Here is a 14892-nt window from a genome sequence, read left to right as displayed (position 1 = left end):
AAAATTACAATTCAATGATGTCAGAGATCGAATTCTTGTTGAAGAAGTTTGCAGGATGGATTCGGGAGAAGCGACATCATCGAGATCTGCTCTTAATCTCGAGAATAAAGGCAGAGGCAGGAGCAAAGAAAAAGGTTCTAACCGATGGCGTGACAGATCCAAATCAAGAACTGGAAAAGACAAAAATACTTTTGAAAAGAAATTGAAGTGCTAGAGCTGTGGTGAAACTTTTCATATGAAAAAGGACTGCAAATCACCCAAGAATAATGCAAATGTTGTTACTGAGAATGTACATGATGCCTTAGTACTATCCATGGAAAGCCCGGTTGATTCTTGGGTTATGGATTCGGGAGCTTCGTTTCATACCACTAGTGATCGTGAGCTATTCAGTAATTACATTGTTGGTAATTATGGAAAAGTTTTCCTGGCTGAAGGAAAACCTTTGAAAATATCTGGTATGGGTGATGTCAGTTTGAAAATGTTAAACGGATCTATCTGGAAGCTCAACAAAGTGAGGCATGTACCAAAGTTGACCCGTAATCTAATCTCAGTGGGACAGCTCGATGACGAAGGCCATAAAGTGACATTTGGTGATGGCTTTTGGAAAGTTAGCAAAGGATCCATGATTATTGCTCGAGGAACAAAAACTGGAACTCTTTATATGACTTCCAGTTGCAGAGAAATGTTAGCAGCTGTGGATGCTGGAGCCAACTCAAGTCTATGACATTGTAGACTTGGACATATTAGTGAGAAGGGAATGAAGATGCTCATATCAAAAGGAAAGCTACCGGAGTTAAAAACTGTCGAACACAAATTGTGTGAAAGTTGTGTTCTTGGAAAACAGAAAAGGGTGAGATTTTCGAAAGGCGGTAGAGAATCAAAAGCAGCAAAGTTGGAGTTGATTCATACTGATGTATGGGGACCATCTCATGTGACATCCCTTGGCGGCTCACGATATTATGTCACATTTATTGATGATTCGAGCAGGAAGGTTTGGGTTTATTTTTTGAAAAATAAATCTGATATTTACGAAACCTTTAAGAGGTGGAAAGTCATGGTGGAGAATGACACCAACTTGAAGGTGAAGTGCTTACGGTCTGACAATGGTGGAGAATATAAAGATATTGAGTTCAAGAAGTATTGTGCACAGAACGGGATCAAGATGGAGAAAACCATTCCTGGTACACCTCAACAGAATGGTATAGCTGAGAGGATGAACAGAACCCTGAATGAGCGAGCCAGGAGCATGAGATTGCACGCTGGACTGCCGAAATCATTCTGGGCTGATGCAGTTAACACTGCAGCGTATTTGATCAACAAAGGACCTTCGGTACCACTTGATTGCAGAATACCAGAGGAGGTCTGGAACGGCAAAAGAGTAAACCTTTCGTTTTTGAAAGTGTTTGGTTGTCTCTCATATGTTCACATCAATTCAGCCAGCAGAACAAAACTTGATCCGAAATCAAAGAAATGTTTCTTTATTGGTTATAGAGATAATGAGTTTGGTTATCGGTTCTGGGATGACCAAAATCGAAAGATCATTCGGAGTAGAGATGTCATCTTTAATGAGCAAGTTTTGTACAAGGACAAGTCAGACATTGTAGCAGGAGATCAATGTCGTGAAGTCCAGAAGTCAAATGAAGTGTCATTGATAGATATTCCTATGAATGAGTCGGAGGATATTAACCAGGAAGAAGAAACTGCACAAGAAGCTGATCCACAAACTCCAGTGATTGAACTGAGGAGATCTTCGAGAACAATAAGACCACCTGATAAGTACTCCCCTGCACTTCATTATATTTTGCTGACAGATAAAGGTGAGCCAAAAACCTTTGAAGAAGCAACGCAAAATGATGATTCAACCAAGTGGGAGTTAGCCATGAAAGACGAGATGGATTCACTGTCATCCAATCAGACTTGGGAGTTAACAGAACTTCCGAAAGGCAAAAAGACATTACACAACAAGTTGGTGTATCAGATCAAAGAAGAAGTTGATGGTAGCAAGCGGTACAAGGCGAGACTTGTTGTGAAAGGTTTTCAATAGCGGGAAGGCGTTGATTATACCAAGATTTTCTCTCCAGTGGTGAAGTTAACCACTATGAGAACTGTATTTGGACTAGTGGCTAAGGAAGACTTACATCTGGAGCAGTTGGATGTAAAGACGGCGTTTTTTCATGGTGACTTGGATGAAAAAATTTATATGAAGCAGCCACAGGGATTTGAAGTACGAGGGAAGGAGAAAATGGTATGCAAACTTCAGAAGAGCTTGTACGGTCTCAAACAAGCACCAAGACAGTGGTACAAGAAGTTTGATGGATTCATGAATAACAACGGTTTCCTGAGGTGTCAGGCGGATCACTGTTGTTATATGAAGAAGATAAATGGTTCTTATATCATTCTATTGCTATATGTGGATGACATGTTGATAGCAGGATCGTGTCTGGTGGAGATTGATAAACTCAAGAGAGAATTATCAAAAGAATTTGCAATGAAGGATTTGGGTGCTGCAAAGCAAATCCTTGGAATGAGGACCTCAAGAGATCGGGTGAACGGAGTCTTGAAGTTATCTCAGGCAGAGTACGTGAAAAAGGTGCTTAGCAGATTCAACATGGATGAAGCTAAACCAGTGAGTACTCCTTTGGCTAGTCATTTCAAACTAACCAAAGTCCAATCACCATCGACGGAGCAGGAGCATGCTTATATGAATAAGATTCCTTATGCCTCTGTTGTCGGAAGCCTCATGTATGCAATGGTGTGCACCAGACCAGACATAGCACATGCAGTGGGAGTTGTGAGCAGGTTTATGAGCAATTCGGGAATACAACACTGGGAAGCAGTGAAGTGGGTTCTTAGATACTTGAAAGGCACTACTGGTTTATCTCTATGCTTCAGGAGGAATAATCAGGACTTACAAGAATATGTCAATGTCGACATGGGTGGTGACCTAGATGGCAGAAAGAGTACTACTGAATATGTGTTCACATTAGGTGGTACGGTAGTAAATTGGGTGTCCAAGTTGCAAAAGATTGTTGCACTTTCGACTACTGAAGCTGAGTACGTTGCAGTCACGGAAGCGAGCAAAGAGATGATTTGGTTGAGATCATTCTTTGAAGAGTTGGGTCAGAAGCTTGAGGATAGCACATTACACTGTGACAGTCAGAGTGCTATTCATTTGGCAAAGAATCCTGTTTATCATGCTAGGACGAAGCATATACAGGTTCGGTACCATTTTATCAGATCAGTTTTGGAAGATGGAATCTTGATGCTTGAGAAGATTCCTTGAAGTAAAAATCCAGCTGATATGTTCACAAAGGCGGTGACCACTGACAAACTGAAGTTGTGTTCGACTTCAGTTGGATTGCAAGTATAAGCAAGGAGGGATGAGTTGCTGCATTGACTGTGTGAAGCCATGATTGAAATCAAGCCTTCAAGTGGGAGAATTGTTAAGGGTGAGGCCCATTAAAGAATCCCACATCGGAAGTTTGAAGAAAGAAGAATGAAGAATCTACTATAAATAGAGCTCTCTTATTTCAGTTATTGTATCTCATTGTTCTCTTTTGTATTGACAGTTGAGAAGAAAATAAAGAGTAGAAAAAAGAGTTGTTCTTTTTTTTCGGTGATCTCTTGTGTGAGTTAGAGAAATATTTTCTCGGTAATACTCGAGGCTTGGGTGTGAAGAGTGAAAGAGTGGGTGCCCGGTTAGCCAACTTGTGGCAAAGGGCTTTTATGACTCTATGTATAAACAATCTTTGTTTAATATAATTTACATTCATTAATGGCATTTTCTTTGTCTTTCTTCATATTGTTATATTGTGATATACTATTGTTGTTTTGATAAAGACCTTGAATATACTATAGTGTAAGTAAGATGAGATAGTGAATAAAGAGAGATTACTATTATGAAACACATCTTATAGTCACTATATATTCTAAACAGTTTCTAGTCAATTGAGCCGTCCGCTAATAAGGATAAGGATCGCTCGAAATTGAGACTAGCATTTGTGATGTCAAGTACCACGTTTCATTGGTAATGGAAATGGAGATGTTCAAAGCATGCAAATGGATATTCATATGATGAATGATCGAATTACCCTATTCGGACTTTCCAAGTGGTTATTATTATTTGAGTGGATAAGTCCACGGTTTTGGTTGTACACCATTAGTCCTTACTACTTGAAACATCATTGAGACTCTATATGCTAGTACTGTACTTTGACTCGTTTACCGACTCTATTGGGGTCATCAGGTGTCGGGATTGGGTACAGTTATGACACATATAGGAGTCGATGCTTTGTTGTCAAGGATTCAACACATACTTGCGAGTGTGGATATCCTATGCGATCTGAGGAGATATTAGTGTGACGAATCTCTGGCCAGAGTACATGATGTGTTTTAGGTTAATCGATTTTCCTAGTAACACATGCGATGTCACTATTTGATCTCCAAGATGTAATGCATAGTTATCAAATCTCGAACGACTCTCGATGCACCAATGGTTGTTGATTTGATCGGGATATATGGATGAAGGGACCGTACTGTATGCTAACCAAAATCTACTGGTTCTTGCAGGCACTATCAGTGATACCTAGGGAATCATGGGGCGATGTTTCTAGGCGCTCTTACCATGATTCGATGGGTAAGTCGGAAATTGTTGTTCCGAGTTACAAGAAGTTGTGAGCCCACGGCTAGCTGTATCCCTGAACCATTGAGGGTCACACAAGTAATGGATTACTAAACCCCGTTGAGATAGTTAAATTTAAAGAGTTAAATTTAATGAAAGAAAAGTTGGACTTTTTAACTAAAAGGGAGTGGAATTTCCTAAAATGACATAGGGATGGGCATTTTTGGAAAACACTGAATTCGGATTCAGAAAAATTATCTTGACTTTAAAAGATGCAGAAATGGTTTCTGTACACATTGGTAAAATCAGTTTATCAATCGAAGTCACGATGAATTTTATATTAATTTCTATAATAACAGGCTTGACTTGTTGGGCTTAAGTTATGGATTATGGGCCCTAAGGAGTTAGTGTCCTAATAGACATATAACTTAATCTAGTCTAGAAATTATCTATAAATACATGTGTAGTGTTCAAAAATTACATAGCATTCACTCTTGCAATTTTCGAAAATACTGCATAATATTTCAAGGGGAATTTTCAAATTCCTCTGCTCCTTTTTGAGATAATTCAGTCTGTAATTTTTTTGAAAAATTACATTCTGAATTGACAGATCAAATCTGTTTATTCTCTTCGATAAACATCTGATTGATTTCTAGTGCAATCAAGTAGAGGGTTTTAGTTTTCTATTCGTGAACTTAATTCCGGAGGTTGATCGTGATAGCCATCGGTTCCCGGGATTTACAAGAAGAGCAGATTAAATTCTGTTGGAGTCAATAATCAAGCTTTAGCTTGAAAAGGGAAAAAATATTTAATTGTGTATTTATATTTTTACTTGCAAGATTTTAATCGTTAGAATTTGATACCCACGATATGGAATCGTTTCATATCGAAAAATAAAAAAATTTTAAACTTCCGCTGCTCCGGGTATCACATCCGTGTGATCAGAGAACGCTGTTCCATAAGTGGTATCAGAGACATGTCATAAACTTTGATCAAACGATTAAAATTAATCGATTGTACAAAATTTTTAGCCTCGGTTTTTGAAACAAAACGGAAAATTTTTAAAAATTAAATTTGAAGAGGGCAATCGGCACTGCTCAGCCCACCTCCACGTGGGCAGTCCTATCCCACGTAGAGGCGGGGCTGCCCGGGAATGTCCCGGGCAATCCGAAAATTTTAAAAATTTTATTTTTGGATTTTTGAAATTTTTGAAATTTTAGTTTTTGGTCCGATCGAAAATTGTTTTTAATTGGTCCACGAGGCATCGGATCAAATTGTTTGAGTTCGAAATTTTTAAAATTGATTTTTGGATAAATTTGAATTTTTGGAAAATTTATAAATTTTATCCGTTAAATTAGATTTTATAAAATTAATTATTTTGGTACAATTGATGATAAGATATGATCTTATGAAAGGATAAGATAAAATTTGATTTTATCTTTTTAATTATGATGACATTGCATGTTATCCAATTATTTAATTGTTGAATTAATTATTGGATAAAAGGATGATCGATTGCCATGACCAATATTATAGGTGTATGTTAGGTTGTTTACATTTGGTTTTATTGTTGTTGGGTTTTATTAATGGGCTTGGTTTATGATCCAATTTGAATTGTCATTTGTAATAAAAAGTGGGCCTGGTTTATGGCCCGTTCCCACCCTTAAATATGTATCCCCTACTTGTCATCGAAATTTATTGTAAATTTATTAGACGTAGTGGGAGATAAAGATTTGAAGACAAAGGTGGGCCCAGCAGACAATAAAGACCGAAGAAATGTAAATTGGAAGCTCAATGTAATAGGATTGCATTGCATACTTGCATATCACCTAGGATTGGACTTAGACTCGTGATTGGCAACCACGGGTCGATTAGTGATTGGGATCGATCATCTTTTAAATAATATATGATATTATTGTTGTATGCATGTTTAGACTAAATTGTATGAGATGTATGAGATGCTACCCACGGGCATGAGATGCTACCTTCCATCAATGTTTAAATGTTCCTACCTTCCATCAACGATCAATGTATGAGATGCTACCCGCGGGCATGGTCTGGCTCATATTATTGGGGGGGCCCGTTCGTCGGAAAGCTTAACATTGGATCGACACATGTTGTAAGTTGGGTGGAACTCCCATGGGATTGGCTCATATTATTAGGGATCCACATGGCGACCGTCCATCACAACTTAATATTTATGGGTCATCTTGACATGTCACATTAAACGGCGTCATATTATTGGGCCCTTATTGGACATGAGGTAAAAACATGGGGGTTTCTTTGGAAGCAATTGGGCTCTACCTTTTGAAAATTATGGTTGGCTGATATTATTCGGGACTATAGTTTGTCAATTGGACTCCATGTTCCCACTAAGGAAACAAGTTTTCCGTTTTCACTAGAGGGTAGTGAAATCGTTAAAATAGTGGGAGTGAAATTCATAAAATTAAATCTCGCCATATTTTATGTCTTAGTAAATTAATTAAACAATCACTGATTATTGTCTGTTTCTTTTCAGTATTTCATTACAATGAATTCGCACAATCCACTATACTAAATTCTCGAACAAAATAAATTGACTGGCGCAAACTATACGGAATGGTTCCGTAAATTAAAGATTGTTCTAAACTCGGAGAAAATTTTCTACGTTTTAGAAAAGAATCCTCCAAAGGAAGCACCGGCTAATATAAGTCCGAAAGAATTGGCAAAACTTGATCAATGGTGGGACCATGATGTCAAGGCTAAATGCTATATGCAAGCTTCAATGTCTGATGAACTCCAGAGGCGATTTGAGGATGCCGTGAATGCTGCTGACATACACATTCACCTCAAGGAACTTTTTGGAGCTCAGTCAAGGTCGGAGAGGTATTCCACCGTCAAAGAGCTCATGACATGCCGCATGCGAGATGGGACTTCTGTCCGTGAGCATGGGGTACACATGATTGGGCTAATTGAGAAGTTGGTAACACTCGATTGGACATTGGAGCATGAATTGAATACGGACTTATTGCTTCTTTTACTTTCTTCGTCGTTTGACGGATTTGTGGTGAACTTCAATATGAACAAGATAGAGGTCACCCTTGAAGAGATGGTCAATATGCTTGTGTCTTATGAGGCCACATTAAAGAAGGAAAAACCGGTACTCTTGGTTGGCTCCTCTTCTTACTCTAAGAAGGGGCCAAGTGGAAAGGGTAAGAAACGTTCTGCCCCACCCAAGAAAATTGTACCACAAAAGAAGAGCAAGACAAAAGCTTCAAACGTGAACATATCTGGAGATGTTTGCCATCACTGCAAGAAACCCGGTCATTGGAAACATAACTGCAAGGAATACCTCAAGCAGTGGCGAACTGCAAAGGGTATGTTTTACATTGAAATAAATGTTTCACTTAATACTACTTCTTGGGTATTGGATACCGGATGTGGATCTCACATTTGCAATAATTTGCAGGTGATGACAAGAAGTCGTAAGCTTAGGATGGGTGAGACCCAGCTGAGGCTCGAAAATGGTTTCAGAGTTGAAGCCAAAGCAGTGGGAGACATTTATTTAGTTTTGCAGAGCAATTTTAAGTTATTATTGAGAGATGTTTTATTTGTGTCAGATTTAGTTAAAAAAATTATTTCTGTTTCTATGCTTGATAGAGATGGTTTTTTTTGTAATTCTGTAAATGGGATTTGCAATATTTACAAGAATGAATGTTTGATTGGAAATGGACTACTTGAAAACGATCTATATAACTTAAAATTAAAAGACGTTCCAATTAATTATGTTGATAAACCGGTAACAACAAATAAAAGGAAAAATGATAGTCAAAACCCGGTAAACCTTTGGCATGCTAGGCTAGGTCATATTTCCTCAAGGAGGATGAACAAGCTAGTGGGACAGGGCATGTTTGATATGTCTGATATTAACTCTCTACCTACTTGTGAGTCCTGCCTAAAAGGAAAAATGACTAAATCTCCTTTCAAAGGGAAGCCTGAGCGTAGTCAAAATCTGTTGGATTTGATCCATACAGATGTTTGCGGACCATTTAGTATCGGTACTAAATTTGGTCACACCTACTTCATTACCTTTACTGATGATTATTTTAGATATGGGTATTTATATTTAATGAAATATAAGTCTGAATCATTTGAAAAGTTCAAAGAATTCAAGGCTGAAGTAGAAAACAAACAAGGTAGAAGTATTAAAGCACTTCGATCGGATCGAGGTGAAGAATACTTGAGTACCGAGTTTTTGAGCTATCTAAAAGAGAATGGGATTCTCTCTCAGTGGACTCCTCCTATGACACCTCAGCTGAATGGTGTCTCGGAGCGTCGCAATTGAACTTTGTTGGATATGGTTCGATCTATGATGAGCTTCACTGAGCTCCCTCCTTCGTTTTGGGGCTATGCACTTGAAACGGCGGTGTTGTTGTTGAACAATGTTCACACCAAAGCAGTAGATAAAACTCCATACGAGTTATGGAATGGCAAAGCTCCTAAGTATTCGTACTTAAAGATTTGGGGATGTCCTGCTTACATGAAGCAGACAATGGGAGATAAGTTGGATAGTCGATCCACCTTATGTTATTTTGTAGGATATCCGAAGAATTCAATCGGATATTATTTCTATCATCCTAATGAAACAAAAGTGTTTGTTTCGAGGAATGTCACCTTCATGGAGAAGGAGTTCTTATTAGATAAGAAAGGCAAGATGATGGAACTCGAAGAAATTCGAGAAGAACCCGAGATACAAAATAACGATCACACACCTCAAGAACCTTCAACGGACACGCCTACATCTAGGAGATCCGAGAGGACTTCTAGACCTCCTATTCGATATGGTCTTCTTCTTGAAGGGGATCAAAGTGAACCTGACATTGGATGTGATCCAAAAAACTTTAAGGAAGCAATTTCTGATGCGGATTCGAATTTATGGCTTGATGCTATGCAGTCGGAAATAGACTCGATGCATACAAACCAAGTTTGGTCTTTAGTAGATCCTCCCGATGGAATTGTTCCAATAGGGTGTAAATGGATCTACAAAAGAAAACTTGGGCCTGATGGCAAGGTACTCACCTACAAGGCACGATTGGTAGCAAAAGGTTATACTCAAAGACAAGGAGTTGACTATGATGAAACCTTTTCACCAGTCGCAATGTTCAAGTCCATAAGAATCCTTATTGCCATAGCAGCATGGTATGACTATGAGATATGGCAAATGGATGTGAAGACTGCATTTCTTAATGGAAACATTAAGGAAGAAATCTATATGATGCAGCCCGAGGGATTCACATTCATGGGAAGCGAGCATAAGGTATGCAAGCTTCAGAGATCAATTTATGGTCTCAAACAAGCATCAAGAAGTTGGAACTAGAAATTTGATGAAACAATAAAGGACTTTGGTTTCATCAAAAACCCAGAGGAACCATGCGTGTACAAGAAAGTAGTTAAGGATGCGGTGACGTTCTTAGTGCTTTATGTTGATGACATTCTACTCATTGGGAATGACGTAGGGATGTTGCAGTCAACAAAGATATGGTTATCAGGTAGATTCTCGATGAAGGATTTGGGTGAGGCCTCCTATATTCTAGGGATACAGATCTATAGAGATAGATCTAAGAGAATGATAGGACTCACTCAAGCAACTTACATCGACACCATATTGAAAAGGTTTTCTATGGATGAGTCCAAGAGATGACATCTACCTATGTGTCATGGAGTTTCTCTATCTAAGTCTATGTGTCCCAAGACTGACGAAGAGATAGAGAAAATGACACACATACCATATGCGTCAGCCATAGGTAGTATTATGTATGGGATGATATCTACCAGACCGAATGTAGCCTTTGTTCTGAGTGTCACGAGCAGATATCAGGCCAACCCCAGTCAAATGCATTGGAAATCCGTGAAGGATATTCTTAAGTACTTGAGAAGGACTAAGAATATATTCATGGTTTATGGAGGAAGAGAATTGAAATTGGAAGGCTATACCGACTCTAGCTTCCAAAGTGACGTGGATGACTCGAAGTCAACCTCTGGATTTGTATTCATGCTCAATGGCGGTGCTGTCTCTTGGAAGAGTTCCAAGCAGGACACCACCACTAAGGCAGAATACATTGCAGCATCAGCTGCTGCTAAAGAGGCCGTTTGGATGAGAAATTTCGTCCAAGAGTTGGGCGTAATTCCTGAAGCTGTTGGTCCAGTTCCAGTGTACTGCGACAACACTGGTGCCATTGCTCAGGCAAAGGAACCAAGGTCTCATCAAAGATCCAAACACGTACTGAGGAAATACCACATCATCCGGGAGATTGTGGAAAGAGGAGACATCACTGTCGAGAGAGTGGCCTCTACAGACAATATCGCTGATCCACTTACTAAGCCCTTGCCAGGACCATTGTTTGACAAACATCGCGAAGCAATGGGATTACGTAGTATGACTAGTTGGCTTTAGGGAAAGTAGGAGATTGAAAGAGTGGGTTCCCGGTTAGCCAACTTGTGGCTAAGGGCTTTTATGACTCTATGTATAAACAATCTTTGTTTAATATAATTTACATTTATTAATGGCATTTTCTTTGTCTTTCTTCATATTGTTATATTGTGATATACTATTGTTGTTTTGATAAAGACCTTGAATATACTATAGTGTATGTAAGATGAGATAGTGAATAAAGAAAGATCACTATTATGAAACATATCTTATAGTCACTGTATATTCTAAACAGTTCCTAGTCAATTGATCCGTCCGCTAATAAAGATAAGGATCGCTCGAGATTGAGACTAGCATTTGTGATGCCAAGTACCACGTTTCATTGGTAATGGACATGGAGATGTTCAAAGCATGCAAATGGATATTAATATGATGAATGATCGAACTACCCTATTCGGACTTTCCAAGTGGTTATTATTATTTGAGTGGATAAGTCCGCGGTTTTGGTTGTACACCATTAGTCCTTACTACTTGAAACATCATTGAGACTTTATATGCTAGTACTATACTTTGACTCGTTTACCGACTCTATTGGGGTCATCAGGTGTCGGGATTGGGTACAATTATGACACATATAGGAGTCGATGCTTTGTTGTCAAGAATTCACCACATACTTGCGAGTGTGGATATCCTATGCGATCTGAGGAGATATTAGTGTGACGAATCTCTGGCCAGAGTACATGATGTGTTTTAGGTTATTCGGTTTTCCTAGTAACACATGCGATGTCACTATTTGATCTCCAAGATGTAATGCATAGTAATCGAATCTCGAACGACTCTCGATGCACCAATGGTTGTTGATTCGATCGGGATATATGGATGAAGGGATCGTACTGTACGCTAACCAAATTCTACTGGTTCTTGCAGGCACTATCAGTGATACCTAGGGAATCATGGGGCGATGTTGTTAGGCGCTCTTACCATGATTCGATGGGTAAGTCGGAAATTGTTGTTCCGAGTCACAAGGAGTTGTGAGCCCACGGCTAGCTGTATCCCTGAACCATTGAGGGTCACACAAGTAATGGATTACTAAATCCCGTTGAGATAGTTAAATTTAAAGAGTTAAATTTAATGAAAGAGAAGTTGGACTTCTTAACTAAAAGGGAGTGGAATTTCCTAAAATGACATAGGGATGAGCATTTTTGGAAATCACTGAATTCGGATTCAGAAAAATTATCTTGACTTTAAAAGATGCAGAAATGGTTTCTGTACACATTGGTAAAATTAGTTTATCAATCGAAGTCACGATGAATTTTATATTAATTTCTATAATAACAGGCTTGGCTTGTTGGGCTTAAGTTATGGATTGTGGGCCCTAAGAAGTTAGTGTCCTAATACAATTATAACTTAATCTAGTCTAAAAATTATCTTTAAATACATGTGTAGTGTTCGAAAATTACATAGCATTCACTCTTGCAATTTTCGAAAATACTGCATAATATTTCAAGGGGAATTTTTGAATTCCTCTGCTCCTTTTTGAGATAATTCAGTCTGTAATTTTTTCACAAAAATTACATTCTGAATTGATAGATCAAATCTGTTTATTCTCTTCGATAAACATCTGATTGATTTCTAGTGCAATCAATCAGAGGGTTTTAGTTTTCTATTCGTGGACTTAATTCCGGAGGTTGATCGTGATAGTCATCGGTTCCCGGGATTTACAAGAAGAGCAGATTAAATTCTGTTGGAGTCCATAATCAAGCTTTAGCTTGAAGAGGTAAAAATATTTAATTGTGTATTTATATTTTTACTTGCAAGATTTTAATCGTTAGGATTTGATACTCACGATATGGAATCGTTCCATATCGAAAAATAAAAAAATTTTAAACTTCCGCTGCTCCGGGTATCACATCCGTGTGATCAGAGAACGTTGTTCCAACAAAGAGATATAGTGTTTTGTATACACTTTAATATTTCTCCGGTAATAAAGATTTGCAGCAGCTCCGTGGACGTAGCCTATATTGGATGAACCACGTAAATCTTTGGTGTTCTTGAAGATTATTTTATTCCGCAATTTTTATTATCGTCATGTTCACTTCGGTATAATCCACAACATTATTTTCTCATATACCTAATGGCATTCCCTTCTTCCACCACCATCTTCCTCCTCTTCATCCTTTCTGCTGCCTCGGTGCTTCCGTCGCATGCAGAACTTATCACCATAAAGGGTGTTCAGGTGGCCAGCCGCCTATTCTGCTCAGCCATCGGCAATCCTTGCCCTACTTGCAGCGGCATTGCCGGAGTGAATGTCATGACCATCACTTGCAATGCTGCCACCACTAGTATTGGTAGTGTGCTCACCGATGCTAGCGTCTTTTTCTATATCATTCTCAATCTTGCTAATAGACTTTTGTTTGACAACAGTACTTCTTTGCCTTGTTTTGTGACAGTTAAGCTACCGATTGCAAAATGCACACTCTTGCCACCCACCGGAACCCTCCGAGCTCCCGTGACTTTCCTAGGAACCGTCGTTACAAGTGTTACGGGTTGGTGGCCGAAACCATCGTAGGTTTATTTATCCTGCTGTAACTAGCTTGTTAGCTGCAATACAAGACTTTGCAGTGTCTCTATATGTTTAAAAATAAAACTCAATGTATGATGCATTTTTATTTTTATTTTTTGAGAGACTCAATGTATGATGCATGAAGCATCAACATCTAGTTGTTTTAATCCTCTTGAATAAAGAAGAAGTGTTGAAATCGGAATTTACCATGATTTTGTACGTAGTTGTCGTTTTTCATCTTTTTCTATATCAGCTATAATTAATTGCTTTAATAATTAGCTAGACCTAAAAAAACTTTTATATCTGAAAAAACCCATCATATAAAAGTTTTATTCCTGAGATTTACTCGTCCAAATTTTCATTCGAAAAAAAGAATCATTAGATCTATTACACCATATTTCTTAAATTTAAAATTTTATATTTACTTGATAATATACTCGATGTTTAAAGTTTGAATAGTTCTTTTGTTAGATAATCTCACGATACATATCCCGTAAGAAATGTTGACCATCATAATTTTGACATAAAAATTAATACTTAAATTAATGAATCGGCTCGGCCATAGACATAATAATTAAATAATAATCTTTTACAATTAGTATATATTTTAATAGTGTTTTGAAAAATAATAATGAAATTACGTCCCCTAATAGAATTGAAAGATATCGACAGGACATATATATAGTGGATAAATCCAGAAAATTTAACATACTGATGTTATCCTATGATGTTGATAACATCAGAGACAACATCAACGAATACTTAATATGTTTGAATTGAAATACTTAAGCACAAATAATTACGCAACAGAAATAAACAGTAAAGTAATACAAAGTTATCACAGAAATCATGTGCACAAGTGCAAGCACTTATGCGATGCCTCATGGCAAAAACCAAAAAACGATTACTAGAACAAAGTAATATTCAATATTTACAAAAATCAATCCTAGTAATTCCTATAAAATTGAGATCTCTCAACACGTTGAGAAATTCAAACAACACTCTAAACTCAATCCTAACTAGATTGAAAAGAAAAACTAAAGAGTGTAAAAAAAAAGATCAAATATCTCCAACAATTAAAACTACACCCTATAAAAAAAAATTATAGAAAAAACCAAAGTGTGAGAATTAGAAACAAAGCCGCAAGTAAAAGGCCAGAAAGATCTTCAATAGGCAGTACTGATCACGATGTTGTCTGTTAGTGTTATGCGACACTGCTGGACAACATCAGAAAACGGCAAGAATTCTTCAATCGAAATATGAGATCTTCGATGTCTTGGTTCTTCAGAATTAATATTA

Source organism: Henckelia pumila, chromosome 3, assembly GCF_033568475.1.
Source record: "Henckelia pumila isolate YLH828 chromosome 3, ASM3356847v2, whole genome shotgun sequence".
Lineage (NCBI taxonomy): Eukaryota > Viridiplantae > Streptophyta > Magnoliopsida > Lamiales > Gesneriaceae > Henckelia > Henckelia pumila.
Note: the sequence above shows the minus strand (reverse complement) of the source record.